The sequence below is a fragment of the Narcine bancroftii genome, chromosome 1, assembly GCF_036971445.1.
Source record: "Narcine bancroftii isolate sNarBan1 chromosome 1, sNarBan1.hap1, whole genome shotgun sequence".
Lineage (NCBI taxonomy): Eukaryota > Metazoa > Chordata > Chondrichthyes > Torpediniformes > Narcinidae > Narcine > Narcine bancroftii.
This window is the reverse complement of record NC_091469.1, coordinates 280481820-280495099: the sequence shown is the minus strand read 5'-3', so window position 1 is coordinate 280495099 and position 13280 is coordinate 280481820.

Sequence of the window (13280 nt, the reverse complement as noted above, 5' to 3'; positions counted from 1 at the left end):
TAGAAATAGAAAGGGCACACAGAACATTAGCCCCAAAACCACAGTCACAACAAAAACCAAGATCCATTCTAGTAAAATTCCTGAGATATACGACTAGTGAAAATATATTGGAGAAGGCAATGAAAAAAATGAGAGAAGACAAAAAGCCACTGGAATACAAAAGTCAAAAATTTTTTTTCTACCCAGACATAAGTTTTGAGCTCCTGAAAAAGAGGAAGGAGTTTAACACAGCAAAATCGATCCTATGGAAGAAAGGCTATAAATTTATGTTAAGATATCCAGCGGTGCTTAAAATAGTTATCCTGGGGCAGCAAAGCAGACTGTTCTCGGATCTGGAGAAAGCACGAGATTTTGTAGAATGCCTGCAAAACAGACAGGGAGATGAAGAGATGCAACAAGAACAAGAATGATGACAAACTTCATATAAAGAAGAAAAGTAATGTATAAGTAAGAACTAAGAAGGGGAAGAAAGGGAAGAAAGAAAGTAAGGGGTGAGCTTTGTTATATGTGAAGATAAGTCTTTTCTGGAGGGGTCTGGGTGGGAGAGACCCAGTCACTGCGAAATCAGTTAACGCTTGCAAGCGGGTTCGCAATCCAAATGGAGAGGGGAGTTGTGGTTGCCCGGCAAGGGACAAGGGGCAACTCAGAGGTGGGGGGGGGTATATTTGGGTTTAAGGAAATTTTAGATGTGGGAATAGTGGAAATATTTTATGTTTTAGAAGTGTTGTCTTACAGTGTGTTCAAAAAAATAAAACAGAAATGGATAAGGAAGAAAGGTGGTGATGAGGAGGCGCAAATGAGAGGTAAACAAAGTATGAAATGACCATATTGTCATTTGTGGAAATGACTATAAATATTAACGGAATACATAACCAAATCAAAAGGAAGAGGCTGTTAAATTTACTGAAGAAAGAAAAAATTGATATAGCATTCATGCAGGAAACACATCTAATGGAAGTGGAACACAAGAAATTAAGGAGAGACTGGGTAGGGCACATAATGGCAGCATCATATAATTCAAAAGCCAGAGGAGTAGCTATATTAATCAATAAAAATGTACTAAACAAAATAGAGGAGGAAATAATAGATCCAGCAGGGAGGTATGTAATGATAAAGTGTCAGATATATTCAGAATTTTGGAATTTGCTCAATGTATATGCACCTAATGAAGAGGATCAAAAATTTATGCAAGATATCTTTTTGAAGATTGCAGATACGCAAGGGAATATACTGATAAGAGGGGACTTTAAACTTAATTTGGACTCAAAGATGGATAAAACTGGAAAAAAGACTAGCAGAAAGAACAAAATAACCAAATTTATGGTTAAATCGATGCAGGAAATGCAACTTTTGGATATATGGAAGAGACAGCACCCAAAGGAGAAGGAATACTCATATTATTCAGGTAGACATAAAACATACTCAAGGATAGACCTGTTCCTTTTGTCAGCCCATATCCAAGGGAGAGTTAGGAAAACGAAATATAAAGCTAGATTGTTATCGGATCACTCCCCCATGTTATTAGCAATAGAGCTGGAGGACATCCCACCGAGAATGTATAGATGGAGATTAAACTCCATGCTACTTAAAGGACAGGATTTTAGATAATTCATTGAGTGACAAATTAAAATGTACTTTGAAATAAATATGGAATCAATGAAAGATAAATTTAAACTATGGGATGCAATGAAAGCCTTCATCAGAGGGCTGATAATAAGTTATGTAACTAAGATGAAGAAGGACTACAACTGGGAAATAGAACAGCTGGAAAGGGAATTAGTAAGTACAGAAAAAGCAATAAGGGAAGATACAACAAAAAGAAGAGTATTGGCGGACAAAAAAATAAAATATGAAACACTACAAACAATCAAGGTGGAGAAGAACATAATGAAGACAAAATAGAAGTATTATGAGTTAGGAGAAAAAAAGCACAAAATACTAGCTTGGCAGCTTAAGACAGAACAAACTAAAAGAACGGTATTGGCATCAAGGAAAAAGGACAAACAAATTACATATAACCCAACGGAAATCAATGAAAACTTCAAGGAATTCTGCGAGCAACTACATCAAACTGAAAATAAAGGGAAAGAAGACAAAATAGATGAGTTTCTAGCTAAAATTGAACTACCAAAATTGCAAGAAGAGGAGAAAAATAAATTAATAAAATAATTTGAAATAGAGGAAATACAGGATGTATTAAAAAAACCTACTGAACAATAAAATGTCGGGAGAGGATGGACTCCCAATAGAATTTTATAAAACATTTAAAGACTTATTAATTCCTCCTCTCCTGGAAGTAATGAACCAGGTCGAAGAAACACAAAACATGCCAGATTCAAGCAAAACAGCAATAATTACAATAATACCAAAGACGGGGAAAGATCCACTAACACCAGCATCATATAGACAAATATCTCTACTTAACTCAGATTAACTATTAGCAAACAGATTGGCCGACTGTGTACCAAAAATAGTAAAACTAGATCAAACTGGATTTATTAAGAAAAGACGAACAACGGACAATATCTGTAAGTTCATTAACTTAATCCATGCAGTACAAGGAAACAAGACGCCAACAGTGGCTGTTGCCTTAGACACAGAGAAAGCCTTTGATAGAGTAGAATGGAATTATTTATTCAAAGTACTACAGAAGTTCAACCTATCCGAGAAATATATCAATTGGATTAAAGCATTATATAAGGGACCAATGGCGAAGGTGACAGTAAATGGATATATATTGATCCAATTTAAGTTAAGCAGGTCAACTAGTCTGGGCTATCCACTATCTCCCTCACTGTTCGCTTTAGCAATAGAACCATTGGCAGAACTGATAAGAACAGAAAATAAAACAAAATGGATAAAAATAAAAGAGAAGGAATATAAAATCAGTTTATTCGCAGATGACATCATAGTATACTTAACAGAACCAGAATTATCAATAAAAGAATTACATAAGAAATTGAAGGAATGTGGAGAAATATTGGGGTACAAGATCAACGCAAATAAAAGTGAAGCGATGCCAATGAATAATGCGGATTATACAGTTTAGAAAAGAATGACCATTTAAATGGCAAACACAAGCAATCCGATACCTAGGTATTAGACTAGATAATAATCTAGGCCATCTATACAAATTAAATTATCAGCCATTAATGAAGAAATTACAAGATGACTTAGAACATTGGAAAGATTTACTACTAACACTGACAGGAAGGGTAAATTGCATTAAAATGAATATCTTCCCAAGGATACAATACCTGTTTCAATCGTTACCAATTCCCTTAACAGAGAAATTCTTCAATGAACTAAAGAGAATAATAAGGAAATTCTTCTGGAAAGGGGGGAAACTGAGGATAGCGCTAGATAAATTAACAGAATGGTACAAACAAGGTGGGTTGCAGCTACCAAACTTTAAAAATTATTATAGAGCAGCACAATTAAGATATCTATCAGATTTTTATCAAACAAGGGTCCAGATTGGACCAAGATAGAGCTAGATAAAATAGGGGAGAAGGTACCAGAACATATACTTTATAGGTGGGATGAAAAACAGATGCAATATAGAAGTTCACCAGTACTGCACCATCTGCTCAACATTTGGAAGAAGATTCACGTAGAAAGGAATAAAACAAATTATCAACTACCAAAATTAATATTGACGCAAAATCAACTAATCCCTTTCACAATAGATAACCTTTACTTTAGAGAATGGAAGAGAAAAGGGATCAAAAGAATAGAAAATTGTTTTTCGGGAAATAAATTATTTTCTTTTGAACAAATGAAGGACAAATATGGTATAACTCCAATGTTTGCATACACCAACTGAAAACCTACTTAAAGGACAAATTGGGAAGCAGATTGAGGTTACCAGAAGGAAGCAATTTTGAATATGTGATTACAGACACAATGATAATTAAAAGATTTATAACAAACATGTACATCAAACTGCAAGAGAGAGAGAACGAGGAAACAAGCTGTAAACCCAAACAAAAATGGGAACAAGATCTAAACATAAAGATAAAGAATGAAACATGGGAAAAGCTATGCTCCGGAACTATGAGAAATACAATAAACACGAGGTTACACATGATACAATATAATTGGTTACACAGGCTATACACCATCCCCCAAAAGTTAAATAAATGGGACCTAACAGTATCATTGTAAGAAGGAAACGGGAACAACAGTACATGCAATTTGGGCATGTGAGAAAGTGAAAAAGTTTTGGGAAGATCTAAATCAGGAATTAAATAAAATCACAAAAAGTAACATACCAAAAAATCCAGAGATATTTCTTCTAAGTAATATAAGAAGTAAAGAATTAGGCCTCAATTTGGATGGAGCACAAAAAAGATTTATTATGATAGCCTTAACTGTAGCAAAAAAATGTATTATGTCAACCTGGAAATTAGAAGATAGCCTGAGAATACAGCAATGGTACATAGAAATGAATAAATGTATTCCATTGGAAAAAATAACATATAATTTAAGAAATAATATCATAGTATTCGAACAAATTTGGGAACTGTACTTGGAACACAACAGAGAAGTCCTACCGTGGACCTCCACAGCCTAAAATGACAGAAGGAGAAGAAAAGGAAATGAACTGACCCAGTGTGTAAAAGTAGAAGACATAAATTTCTTGTTTATTTTCATTGTGTGATGACATTGTTTAATGGGTTTAATGTATAATTTTATTTAAAATAAATAAAATCTCAAACTTTGATTGAATCACTGCAGTAAGCAGATGATGAATGTGAGCTCCATCTTGTGACATGTTTCAGTACATAGTATTTATTATTCCTATAACTGATATAACCCAGTTTCAATATTTTCAGAATCAGAATTTGTCATGACCATGTCATGAAATTCATTGTTTTGTGGCAGCATTTATATAAACCACATTTCAAAATAAATAAAAATAGCACAAGGGAAAGAAAAAGACTAAGTGAGGTAGTGTCTGTGGTTCATTGTTCATGAAGAAATCTGATGGGAGAAGCAAAGAAACTTGTCCTTGTCTTTTGGTTCCTGTACCTTTTTCCCCAATGGTAACAGAATGGGCATGGCCCGGGTGGTGGGAGTCCTTGAGGATAGTGGTTACTTTCTTAAGACACCACCTCATGTAGATGAGCTCAATGGTTCATGCCTGTGATGTCGCAGGCCGAGTTAACAACCCTCTGGAGTTTTTTCCTGTTCTGAGCATTGCCCCTCTGTACCAGACAGTGATGCAGCCAGATAGAATGCTCTCCACAGTACATCTGTAGAAGTTTTTAGTCTCTTCAAATCTCCTCAAACTCTTCACAAAGTATGGCCACTGGCGAGCCTTCTTCTTGATTGCATTAGCTTCGAGGCTCCAGGACAGATCCTCGGAGATGTTGACACTCAGGAATTTGAAGTTCTCGACCCTCTCCATTGCTGACCCCTCAGTAAGGACTGGTTCATGTTCTCCTGAAGTCCTCCTGAAATTCAGAATCATCTCCTTGGCTTTGATAATGTTGTGTGCAAGGTTGTTGTGACACCACTCAACGAGCTGATCCATCTCCCTCCTGAAACACTCTATATTTATGCAACAAGTCTACTTTTGTTTTTGAATGTACAAAGGGGTACAATCCTATTAAAATACCTGTTAAGTTTCAAAGGATTTTTTTCCTGGATATGAAACCCAAATTAAAACAGAAAATGTTGGAAATTCTCAGAAGATCAGGCAGCATTCTTGGAGGAATAATAAATAAGGTATTTTATTGTTTTTTTATTAATTAATATAATTGCATTTAAATGATGGAGATAACCCACTTAGGCTTAAATGGCATACATCTCTGTCTGCACTGCAGATACTTTGCTTCTGATTTAGTATCATGGGTTGAAGTCCCATTCTAGGGCTTGAACTTGAGAAATATAGTGAAGAAAGTATAGTATTGTCAGAAGCACTAACCTTCATGGGGAAGATTGAAAAAATATATAAACAAGAATAAACCATCCAGCTGCACCATTCGTTAAGATTCTGGCTGATCTTCCACCTCACTGCTTTTTTTTTCCAGTGACATCCTCTTAACTCTTGATCCTCTTCATGTCCAGAAACCTATCCAACTGCATTTAAATGACAGAACGACTGAGCCTTCACAGACCTCTAGGGTAAATAATTCTACCGTCTCACCACCTCATCTCAGTGCTAAATGTCCTTTTCTTTATTTTTGAAACAAATTTCCCTGGTCCTAGGCTCCTCAGTGAGAGGAAACATCTTCCCTGATGTAACCTATCAAGTCATTCTTCTAAACAATAGAGAATCTTTGGCTTGGCTTCGTGGACGAAGATTTATGGAGGGGTAATGTCCACGTCAGCTGCAGGCTTGTTTGTGGCTGACAAGTCCGATGCGGGACAGGCAGACACGGTTGCAGCGGTTGCAAGGGAAAATTGGTTGGTTGGGGTTGGGTGTTGGGTTTTTCCCTCCTTTGTCTTTTGTCAGTGAGGTGGGCTCTGTGGTCTTCTTCAAAGGAGGTTGCTGCCCGCTGAACTGTGAGGTGCCAAGATGCACGGTTTGAGGCGATATCAGCCCACTGGTGGTGGTCAATGTGGCAGGCACCAAGAGCTTTCTTTAGGGAGTCCTTGTACCTCTTCTTTGGTGCACCTCTGTCTTGGTGGCCAGTGGAGAGCTCGCCATATAACACGATCTTGGGAAGACGATGGTCCTCCATTCTGGAGACGTGATCTACCCAGCGCAGTTTGATCTTCAGCAGTGTGGACTCGATGCTGTCGGCCTCTGCCATCTCGAGAACTTCGATGTTGGAGATGAAGTCGCTCCAATGAATGTTGAGGATGGAGCGGAGACAACGCTGGTGGAAGCGTTCTAGGAGCCTTAGGTGATGCCGGTAAAGGACCCATGATTCGGAGCTGAACAGGAGTGTGGGTATGACAACGGCTCTGTATACGCTAATCTTTGTGAGGTTTTTCAGTTGGTTGTTTTTCCAGACTCTTTTGTGTAGTCTTCCAAAGGCGCTATTTGCCTTGGCGAGTCTGTTGTCTATCTCATTGTCGATCCTTGCATCCGATGAAATGGTGCAGCCGAGATAGGTAAACTGGTTGACCGTTTTGAGTTTTGTGTGCCCGATGGAGATGTGGTACGGTTCAGTCAACTCTCACATTCCTCATGGGGCAAACTTGCTATCCCTGGAACCAGGGATATTTGCTGCATTCTCTCAATGGCAAGAGTAGCCTTGGAGGAAAGGAGACTAAAACTGCATACAGTATTCCAGGTATGCTATCACCATGCCCCTATACCATTGAAACAAGACTTTCCTACTCCTGTATTCAAATTCTCTTGTAATAAAGGACAACGCACCATTTGCTCTCTTAATTGCTTACTGCACTTGCACGTTCACCACCTGTGATTTGTATGTAAGCAGACCAAGTTCAAGATCAGGTTCGAATCGCGCGCTGACTGTAAGGAGTTTGTACGTTCTCCCCTTGTCTACGTGGGTTTTCTCCAGGGGCTCTGGTTTCCTCCCACCACTCAAAACGTACTGGGGTGTAGGTTACTGGGGTGTAAATTGGGCAGTACGGACTTGTGGGCCTGAATGGCCTGTTACTGTGCTGTACATCTAAATTTAAATGTAAAAATCACAAGGTCACAAGCTATAGGAGCAGAAGTTACAGAAGTAGGCCCATTGGCCCATTGAGTCTGCTTCTCCATTCTAATCATGACTGATCCATTCTCCCACTCGGTCCCACTCCCCAGCATTTTTCCCCGCAACCCTTGATGCCCTGACTAATCAAATACAGTAAAATTCCTGGTATCTCAAATTCAAGCAACCAGCAACCCAACCAACCAGCAAAAAAAATGAAGAAAAAAAAATTTAAAAATTTAAAATATATAAGAATTAATAAAAATTTAAATAAAAGTGTTAAAATTGTAAAAGTAAATGTTCTCTGAAGGAACACACTAACCCTTGGTGAAGATGGGAACAAACATTCAGCCAGCGGAGCGTCCCAGTTGTGCCCTGGCCACAACGGCTGTTTGAATAATGTCTCAATAAAGTGTGCTTGAATAAAATGGTGGCGCCCAGGATGAAGAGCCAGCTGATGTCACTCACCGCTGGGTGACTCTCCCAAAGTGTCTCTCTTTCCCTGACTAGTAAGAATCTTTATCTTTATTAGTATTAAGACTTTACCTGTAAACTTGGGGAAGGGGGAGGGTTAATTATAATGGCCATATAGTTAGCACAATGCTATTACAGCGCCAGCGACCAGGGTTCAAATTTAAATTTAAATTTTGTAAGTTATGACAATTACCTGATTAAAGTGAACATTACATAATTACTGATAATACTGAATTTTTTTCCAAATTTCTTTACATTTTGCAGTCTTTTTCAAACTGTATTCTTAATGCAGATGTATTAATTCAGTCAACCAGCATCTGGGATCCCTGTAGGTGCTTCATACTTGGGATTTTACTGTACCTGTCAATTTCTGTCTTCATTACCTTCAAAGACCTCACTTCTACAGCAAGTTCCACAGACACATGACCTTCTGACTAAAGAATTTTTTCTGTGTCTCTGTTTTAAATTGATGCCCTTTCTTGTTGAAGTTATGCCCTCTTGTCATAAAATCCCCTACTATGGGTAACATCCTTGCCACATCTACTCTATCCAGGCCTTTCAGCACTCAAAATGCCTCTTTGAGGTCCAACGAGTACAGCCCAAGAGCCAACAATCATTCCTCATATGCTAACCCTATCATTCTAGTAAATCTTCTCTGAGCTCTCTCCGATGCCAGCACGTCTGTTCTCAAATAAGGTGCCCAAAACTGTATGCAGTACTCCATGAGATCTCTCTAATGCTTTATAGAGTCTCACATTACATCCTTGCTCTTGTATGCTATTCCTCTAGAAATGAATGCCAACATTGCATTTGCCTTCTTCACCACCGACTCAACCAGGGAGTCAAAATTTAGGGTATCATACACAAGGACTCCCAAGTAAACACACCGAAATGCTGGAGGAACTCAGCCAGTTTTGTAGTAAACTGCAAGACCAGCCGCATTCCTCCAGCAATCACAGTGTCTGCAGCCTATTGTGTTTCACAAGGACTCCCAAGCCCCTTTGCACCTTGGAATTTTGAATTTTCTTCCCATCCATCTCTTCTACTGAAGAACATGACCGTACACTTTCCAACATTGTATTTCATCTACCACCACTTTGTCCATTCTCTTAATACCTTTCGGTATCCTTGCACCACCCACCCTGCCACCTATTTTGATATCATCTGCAAATTTAGCCATATAGCCATCTACTCCATAATCCAACTCATTTACATACAATGTTAAAAGAAGCAGCTCCAACACTGATCCCTAAGGAATATCACTGGTAATCGGTAGCCAACCGGAATAGGATCACTTTATTCCTACTCTCTGTTCCCTACCAATCAGCCAGTGATCTAGCCATGCAAACACACTTCCTGTAATTCCATGGGTTTGCATCTTGTTTAGCAGCCTTATGTGTGGCATATTTTCAAAGGCCTTTTGAAAGTCCAAATACACAACATCCACTGCATCTCCCCTGTCTATCCTACTAGTGATCTCTTCAAAAAATTGAAATAGGTTTGTCAGGCATGATTTTCCTTTAAGGAAACCATATTGACTCGGGCCTATCTTTTCACACATCTCCAAGTATTCCATAACCTCATCCTTGATTATTGACTCCAACAGCTTCCCAACCACCAATGTCAGGCTAAATAATTTCCTTTCTGCTTCCTCGCTTCTTTCTTAAACAGTGGAGTGACATTTGCGATCCTCCAGTCCATTGATTCCTGGAAAATCATTACCAATGCCTCCACAATCTCTACAGCTACCTCCTTCAGACCCTGAGGGTGCATTCCATCCAGTCTGGGAGACTTATTTACACTTTGACCATATAGCTTCCCAAGTACTTTCTCCCTCATGATCTTGACTGTACACCTGAGATGGCCATGAAAGTCCAGTATCCTATTAATGTCTTTCAAGGTGAAGACTGATCCAAAATAATTAATTCAGTTCTCTGCCATCTCCTTTGTCTCCCATGACAATTTCTCCAGCATAATTTTTTATTGGTCCTACATTTACTTTGGTCATTCTTTTACTTTTATACATTTAAAAAGCTCCTTTCAAACATCAATACAATGATTGTTGTGTGTAACTGTGGTTGTTAAGGGTGAAGGGTGAAGGGTGTAGTGGGTTGGGGGGCAGCGGAGGGAAGGGGACAGAAAAAGTTTGAACTCTACAGAGATTCTTGTATAGAATTGATAAATGTAAATTGTAATCAATATTGATATTGTCAACATTAAAATTGATAATATTGATAACCATTTAAGTTTGGAAAACCATAAATAAAATATATATTTTTAAAAGATCTCAGCATATATGCAGTTTTTAAAAAAAATTTGGGCGTATGTGTGGGTGGATATAACTCGCGTAGGTCATAAGTTGAGGACTACCTGTACCAACCGTTTCTTGCCTCAAGTGGTGGGGAATAAATATCTGTGATTCAGTGACTTGAGATATGTGCTGAAGATCACATCATTTTTACGATCATTTTCATACAATGAGGAAACAATCCCCTTAGCCCAATTTGTCCACGGTGAATATAACATCCCAACCATACTTGACCTATCTGCCTCCATATCCTTCTAAACTGGTCCTATGTATCTGCCCAAATTTTATAATAAATATTACAATAATACTTGCCTCAATCAGCTCCTCCAAGAGCCCATTCCATACCTCCACCACCTTCTGTGTAAAATAAAAAGTTACCCCTCTGGTTGCTGTTAATCCTCTCCTCCCTCACTTTAAACCTCTGTCCTCTAGTTACTGATTCCTCTACTCTGGGAAAAAGACTGTGGTCACCCAATCTAAGATTCTGCATGAGATCATCATTCATCCTCCTACACTCCAAAGAATAAAGCCCTAGTCTGATCAACCTCTCCCTATAGTTCAAGCCTCCCCCACCCCGAGTTCTGGGAACACATTTGTAAATCTTCTCTACACCCGTTCCATCTTGACAACATCTTTCCTGCAGCACAGTGACCAGAATTGACAAAATACTCCAAATCAGACCCTACCAACATCAAATACAATCAAAACATGAACTCCCAACTTCTATAGTCAATACACTGAGTGATGAAGGCCAAAGTGCCAAAACCTTTTTGATCACCTCTATCTAACTGTGCCACTATTTTCTTTTTTTTAATTAAAAAAAAAATTTTTTCACACTATGAACCAAAATACACACAGACATTTCCCTCTTGAATATACAAAGTGTCATTTTCTCCCCTTTTCCCCCTTCCCTTCCCTCTCTCCCTCCCACCCCCCTCCAAACCCATTAAACATTCAACATATACAATACAATAAACCCATTAAAAAATGTCATCACACAATGAAAATAAACAAAAAAATTGTGTCATCTACACAGGGCCAGTTCATTTTGTCTTCTAATTCTATCATTTTAGGGGGTGGAGGTCTGCAGTAGGCCCTCGATGTTGTGTTCCATGTATGGTTCCCAAATTAGTTCAAATAATGTGACATTATTTTTAAAATTATATGTTATTTTTTCCAATGGAATACATTTATTCATTTCCATGTACCAGTGCTGTACTCTCAGGCTCTGTTCTGATTTCCAAGTTGACATTATACATTTTTTTGTGACAGCTAAGGCGATCATAACAAAACTTTTTGTGCTTCATCCAGTTTAAGGCCTAATTCTTTACTTCTTATATTACTTAGAAGAAAGATCTCTGGATTTTTTGGTATTTTACTTTTTGTGATTTTACTTAATATCTGATTTAGATCTTCCCAAAATTTTTTCACTTTCTCACATGCCCAAATTACATGTATTGTTGTTCCCGTTTCCTTCTTACAGCAAAAACATCTATCTGATAATGTTGGATCCCATTTATTTAACTTTTGAGGCATAATATATAGCCTGTGTGACCAATTATATTGTATCACGCATAACCTCGTGTTTATTATATTTCTCATAGTTCCAGAGCATAACTTTTCCCATATTTCATTTTTTATCTTTATGTTTAGATCTTTTTCCCACTTTTGTTTGGGTTTATAGCTTATTTCATCATTTTCTTTCTCTTGCAGCTTTTTTTAAAAATTTTTTTTATTTTTCACACCATAAATCACATTAACCATGATACACACTTTTTCCTTTTCACACATATACAGTGCCATTTTCTCCCCCCCCCCCTCCTCCCATCCCACCCTCCCTACCTCCCCCCTCCCGTCCATTTAAGGTACAAAATCTAGGATACATTAAACCAGTCAGACAATGTTGTCATTCAATAAAAATACACCAGAAATTCCACTGAGTCCATTCTTTTCATTTCCTTTTCCTTCCGTTAACTTAGGTAGTGATTGTCCCCGGTAGGTTTTCGCTATTGTGTTTAATGTAAGGCTCCCATATTTGTTCGAATATTTCAATATTATTTCTTAAACTATATGTTATTTTTTCTAATGGAATACATTTATTAATTTCTATATACCATTGTTGTATTTTCAAATTATCTTTCAATTTCCAGGTTGACATAATACATTTTTTTGCTACGGCTAGAGCTATCTTAACAAATCTTTTTTGTGCATCCTCCAAATCAATTCCAAATTCTTTGTTTTTTATGTTACTTAGGAGGAAGATCTCTGGATTCTTTGGTATATTGTTTTCTGTTATTTTATTTAATATCTGATTTAGATCTTCCCAAAATTTTTCTACTTTCTCACATGTCCAGATTGCATGAATTGTTGTTCCCATTTATTTTTTACATCAAAAACATCTATCAGATACTGTTGGGTCCCATTTATTTAACTTTTGAGGTGTAATGTATAGCCTGTGTATCCAGTTATATTGTATCATACGTAACCTCGTATTTATTGTATTTCTCATTGTTCCAGAGCATAACTTCTCCCATGTTTCCTTTTTTATCTTTATATTTAAATCTTGTTCCCATTTTTGTTTAGTTTTACCATTTGTTTCCTCATTCTCCTTTTCTTGCAGTTTAATATACATATTTGTTATAAATCTTTTGATTATCATTGTATCTGTAATCACATATTCAAAGTTACTTCCCTCTGGCAAACTCAAACTGCTTCCTAATTTATCCTTCAAGTAGGATCTCAATTGGTAATATGCCAGCGCTGTATCTTGAGTTATATTGAATTTATCTTTCATTTGTTCAAAGGATAAGAATCTATTTCCTGAAAAACAAATTTCTATTCTTTTAATCCCTTTTTTCTCCCATTCTCTAAAGGAAAGG